Consider the following 6575-nt stretch of genomic DNA (forward strand, 5'->3'; position numbering starts at 1 on the left):
AGCTCATCCCAGTCAGTCACTTCTAGTGAGCAGTGTCGCATGAACACTCATCCCAGTCAGTCACTTCTAGTGAGCAGCGTCTCATTAAAGCTCATCCCTTTATGTCACTTCTAGTGAGCAACATCTCATGAAAGCTCATCCCAGTCATTTTTAATGAGCAGGGACTCATGGAAGCTCATACCAGTCAGTCACTTCTAGTGAGCAGCGTCTCATGAATAGTCAGTCCCTTCTAGTGAGCAGTGTCTCATGAAAGCTCCCAGTCAGTCGCTTCTAGTGAGCAGTGTCTCATGTAAGCTCATCCCAGTCAGTCCCTTCTACTGAGCAGTGTCTCATAAATGCTCCTCCCAGTCAGTCCTTTCTAGTGAGCAGGGGCTTATGGAAGCTCCTCCCAGTCAGTCGCTTCTAGTGAGCAGTGTCGCATGAACACTCATCCCAGTCAGTCACTTCTAGTGAGTAGCGTCTTATGAAAGCTCATCCCAGTCAGTCGCTTCTAGTGAGCAGTGTCTCATGAAAGCTCCTCCCAATCAGTCACTTCTAGTGAGCCGTGTTTCATGTAAGCTCATCCCAGTCAGTCCCTTTTACTGAGCAGTGTCTCATGAACGCTCATCCCAGTCAGTCACTTCTAGTGAGTAGCGTCTTATGAAAGCTCATCCCAGTCAGTCCCTTCTAGTTAGCAGCATCTCATTAAAGCTCATCCCTTTAAGTCACTTGTAGTGAGCAACATCTCATGAAAGCTCATCCCAGTCAGTCACTTCTAGTGAGCAGCGTCTCATGAAAGCTCATCCCAGTCAGTCATTTTTAGTGAGCAGGGACTCATGGAAGCTCATACCAGTCAGTCACTTCTAGTGAGCAGCGTCTCATGAATAGTCAGTCCCTTCTGGTGAGCAGTGTCTCATGAAAGCTCCCAGTCAGTCGCTTCTAGTGAGCAGTGTCTCATGGAAGCTCCTCCCAGTCAGTCCCTTCTAGTGAGCAGCGTCTCATGAACGCTCATCCCAGTTAGTCACTTCTAGTGAGCAGCGTTTCATGAAAGCTCATCCTAGTCAGTAACTTCTAGTGAGCAGTGACTCATGGAAGCTCATAGCAGTCAGCTCTTCTAGTGAGCAGAGTCTCATGAATGATCCTCCCAGTCAGTCACTTCTAGTGAGCAGCGTCTCATGAAAGCTCATGCCTGTCAGTCCCTTCTGGTGAGCAGTGTCTCATGAAAGCTCATCCCAGTCAGTCACTTCTAGTGAGCAGAGGTTTATGGAAGCTCATACCCGTCAGTCACTTCTAGTTACTGTACCAGGAGAAAAAACCTGCCTTCTGAGCCAGGTTCCTTTACATGCTGAAATTACACTGAAGTTGCCCAAACTTAAAGCATAACTGGAAACATCTGCTTAGTACAAGGAAGCCACGTTTGCATAGCCTACAAGAATTAAAACAAGCTAGTATTCACCAGAGATATATTTGTCTGGGGGACAGGGATGTGGTTAAACACAAGTGTGAGAAGCCTGTGCTCTTTTGTGTCATCAGAATTTGTGGAATATGGGGAATCAGGTCGGTGTGCCGAGCGCATGATCCTCCCACATCCCATTTTTTATTTATTTGCTTTTAGGCTAGCTACACACTGGCGTTTTCATAGATTGTTTCATTTGTGGGTAATATAATAAGGTGAGCACTGGAGTCGGAGGGGCTGAGGCACACAAGGTGTGGCGTAGGGGCAATTAGCATTGTGTATAACAGCAACAGATAAGGCCAATTAACAAAAGATCACAAATAATGAGAAACATCTGCCGCAATCATCCCTATGGAATCCAATTAGTGAGCCACTCAAGAACAAAGGTCCATGCTTAACCTTTAGTGATTTTATGGAAGACTTGTCTCTGCTAATGCGTGAGGCAGAGGATTCCATAAGCCAGGATTTTTGAGGCAACAACATACAGGAAAAGATATATTAACAGGAATATAACTCAAAGTTTAACGGAAGCAAGAGGGGGGCGGGGCGACACGGGTAATGACGGACGCTTGAAAAAGAGTCTCCCGGCGATCTATCCCCTCGCGCTCACCCCGCTCCTGTTTATTGCACCGATTCTAATGGAGTATGGGCAAACGTAGCATCGGAATCTCTAAGGCAACTAAAAAGAACTCTTCCACAATGCAAAAGGTACTGGCATTCCCTACAGTGAGCCCTGAAGTTCCCACTCCTCCTGGGCCTCCTATCATCTTAAAAATGGCATCCGGCGCCTCCCCCAGCCCAGATGAAAGCTCTGTACTAACTTCCCAAACATTCCACACTGTTATATCATGTTTGGAAGAGACCATTGGGGACAAAATCTCTAACGCAATCGTCCTCATACAATCTGAGCTTAAAAAAAATAAATGAAGGCGGTAACCCAAACAGCTGATGCAGCATTTTAAATGGCCACTAAAGCTCCGGATGCCATGAAGAACCTCCAGCGCTCAGACCTCTGGCTCCATGAAAAGGTGCTCTATTTGGACAATAAATTAAGGGCAGCAAATTTGAAATTTAGAGGGCTGCCTGAGCAGGCTGAAGAGAACCAGGAGATCAAATCTTTTATTGCATCTTGGCTTGCTTCTGCTCTTAATATTCAAGATGGCATTGCTCCCCTTATTGACTCTGCCTATCGCTTAGGTGCCTTACAACCAAACTCAAAAAACTTTCTACGTGACATTCTGTCTACAATCCCTGATTCCAGGACCAGGACCACGATACTATGGAAAGCTCGTTCTGAAGAGGGCTTATTCTACAAGGGAAAGAAGATCCTAGTCTTGGCTGATCTCTCCCCAGAAACATTGCAATATAGGAAAGACATGAAACCTATTTTAATTCTACAGCTGAACATAAAATCCATTTTTGTTGGTCCTCCCCCACTCAAATCCTGGTGGTTCATCAGGGTCTTTGACTGACAGCTTTCGACTTTGTCTCTGGGTGTGACCACCTTAAACAACTGCACATTGACCCTCCTTCAGCCACTGATCCAAATTGGGCCAACGCACTTCGTCCACCCAATTTGCCATTCTCTTCTAAGTCACGAAGACGACACTAAGTTCATTATTTACACTCAGCTCACCTTGTGTATATCCTTGTTTCTAACATAAGATTGCTGTTCTTACCATACCCATGTTTTATTCTCTCAGTTTTAGAGGGAGTGGGGGGGGGGAGTTTTCTCTTACATTCAGCTTCACTTCAAAGGGGCAGTTGGGAGGTCCCTATTTTCTTGCCCTCCTCATATTGATTAGTTCCAACTTGTTGTGCAGAGTTTTATTGTTCTCTATTTAGAGACAATGAATAGTTTAGAATGTTTTGTGTTGTATATATTGTATGTTTGTTTCTTTAAGGGGGGAAATCATTCATTGATACTGCCCATGGACTGGTTCTCCCAATTTGCTAGTTCCAATTACCGTTGGCTGGATTTGTTATATTTCAGCTATGATTTGCAAAGTATGTGGATCCCTTTTGGCAATGTTATGGCTTTCGCATTTCCTTTTTCTTATTCTGAAGAGTAGTCCGAGTTACATTGAGGTTTGCTTGACACACTTAGATCACGTTCAAGATTTTAAACATCACATCTTTTTTTCACCTTTAGCAAATAATGTATTAACCACTATATTGACTCCATATACTTTTGTTCTTAGTTCTGTTATTTTTACTCTTAGAGATGTTGTTCATTTTCGTTGAAGGGTGCAAGATGTTACATTACAGATGTGGTTGTTATATACTGGATTAAATCCCTTGTTTCTGGCTGGAGGAAATCTAGTTCAAGATTAATAGGCCTCTTAGTTATGTTAGAGCTCATCATTCTCTTTACCTTCTAACATGTCACTGTCATGTCAGACCTAAAGCTAATTTCTCTTAATTGTAGAGGCCTTAACAATATTGATAAAGTCAAAAAAAACTCTCCTCTGCGTTAACAAAATTACAACCTGACCTCTTCTTACAGGAAACCCATGTTAAAAAGGCAGATATCAACATCCTCCGTTCAAAGTGGTTTCAAACATAATTTACAGCTGCTGGCTCATCCAAGTCTCGTGGTGTGGCTATTATACTCTCTAAAAGAATTAGATTTGTACCTTCAGCCCAAGAGGTCGATCCCCAGGGAAGATATATTTTTGTAAAGGGTTTGCTTAATGACTCCCCATTTACTTTGGCTTCTTTATACGCCCTCAACTCAGCACAACTCACTTTCATAAAAACTACATTGTCTAGACTTGCTCTCTTCCAAGAAGGGGCAGGCATTATAGGTGGTGACTTTAACCAAATTATTGACCCTATCTGGGATAGATCTTTCAAATTACATCCCCCCGTAACCACCCCCTCAGCACCATTGCAAACTATTCTTCAAAACTTGATGTGATATTTGGAGGATCCATAACCCTGGGGTTAAAGACTACACTTATTTTTCAGCTGTGCACAGTATCTTTACGAGAATCAATTATTTCATTTCCCTCAGGCAAATAGGTGTGAAAAACCTCAGCTTGAGACCCTGGAGAGCTGCTGCCAGTCTGAGTAGACAATACTGACTTTGATGGACCAACGGTCTGATTCAGTATAAGGCAGCTTCATATGTTCATATGTCCCCTTCCCTATTGAATCAAGTTTCACACACTAACATTGGCCTTAGAACTCTTTCTGATCATGCTTGGCTGGAATGTACATTAAACATTACCCCCCAAGATAGACCTATTTATAATTCGACATTGAATAAGACGCTTCTTTTAAACCAAGAATTCTCCACCCAAATTGAGCAAGAGATCATTCTTTATTTTGAAATCAATTCAGACTGTGTGTCAAGTCTGCTGTAATGATTGAGTAGTTTAGTGCTAAACTTTGGTTCAGGAAAAGGATCCTGGGTAAAGCCATACTGTATTCAGATGCTGCTAGCTCAAACTCTCCTTCCCCCCCCCCCTCCTTTGTTATGTAGCAATGCTTGGAAGTGAGAATATGGGAACAAGATTGTGGTGCCTTCTCAGAGATAGCCGGTGCTAAGAGAGTGCCCAAGGCCAGCCGGTGCTTGAGAACGATAAAACAATAACAATGTGTGAATGTGCCCTGCATAGAGTGCCCCCGCCCTCAGGAATCCCTTTGATGTATACCTTAAATGTTTGCTCTTTGTGCATGCTCGCCAGTCTCTCAATCTGTTTGCTACAGTCTTGCAACATGTTACAATAAACTAGAAACTTTTTCACTAAGAAGGTCTCGTTATTGAAACATCAGACTTGACACTGTGGGGTTTCCACGGATATAGTTTGGGATGCAATGAAAGCAGTTCTACGAGGCAAGTGCATCTCCTTGAACTCGGCCTATAAGAAAAAGAAATCAGAGCTTAAACAACTTTTATTGGATAACATTAAATAAGAGAACAAAAACATAAGCAAACCTATTCAAAAAAGATACATCACAAACTCATGCTAGAGAGGAAAAAGCTAGACTTAATGGAATCCTCCACTATTAGGAAGAATTTACTTTTCTTAAAACAGAGATACTCCCCTGTTCACTGAAATTACTGTCCAGGAAGCTCAGGAAAGAAATAGGGGAAAGGCAAATTAACGCTATCACTGATCACTTAGGTAAAATACATTTTTCTAATAAAAAAATTCTAGACACTTTTTACAAATACTTTCAAGGGCTATATTCATCAACTAATCCTTCTTCTTTTTCAATAGATCACTTTTTACAAAGCCAAAACATTCTTACGTCATTTATCTCCTGAACATCAATACTTTTTAGACTCGCCTATCTCTCCCCTAGAAGTGAATGATGCTATTAAATCTTCCAAACTCAATAAATCCCCGGGCAGGGACGGCTTACCCTCAGAGTTTTACAAGAAATGTGGTCCATCCCTAACAACCCATCTTACTTTAGTATGTAATCTAGTGATGGATTCTGGCTGTATGCCTCCTTCGTGGTCTCAGGCGAAGATAATCCTTATACCTAAAAAAGACAAAGATCTATTAAACACCAAATCGCCCTATCTCTTTACTTAATAACGATTATAAATTATTCACTTCCATTTTGACATCCAGACTGAATAAAATTATAGGTTTTTATATTCATATCAACCAATCAAGATTCATTCCAAGCCAAGACATCACAGATAATACGAGACAAACAATTTAATACAATATTGTGCTTTTCAACATTATGAATCATGCATCCTTGCCCTAGATATTGAAAAGGCCTTTGACAGTGTAGAGCCACTCTTTCTCCACAAAGTACTGTTTCACATGGGCTTCGGGCCAAAGTTTATGACGGTTATAGATTCTCTTTATCTATGTTCATCTGTCTTTTTACAAATTAATGGTCAAGTCCCTTGCATTCAAACTGGAAAGAGGGACACGTCAAGGGTGCCCCCTCGCCACTGCTATTCGCAATGGCTGTAGAGCCTTTCACGAATATGGTCCGGCTTTCTTCAAAGATTCCTGGTGTGACAGTTCAGGACTCCACTTTTAAAATCAGTTTGTTCGCTGATGACATTGTTTTATACATTTCAAATCCCTTGCAATCTTTGGATGTTATCTCCACTTTTTTGGATATCTTTGGACTTCTGTTCACTGTGATGAAGCCACAGTTTTGT

This window comes from Heteronotia binoei, chromosome 10 (genome assembly GCF_032191835.1).
Source record: "Heteronotia binoei isolate CCM8104 ecotype False Entrance Well chromosome 10, APGP_CSIRO_Hbin_v1, whole genome shotgun sequence".
In the NCBI taxonomy this organism is placed as follows: domain Eukaryota; kingdom Metazoa; phylum Chordata; class Lepidosauria; order Squamata; family Gekkonidae; genus Heteronotia; species Heteronotia binoei.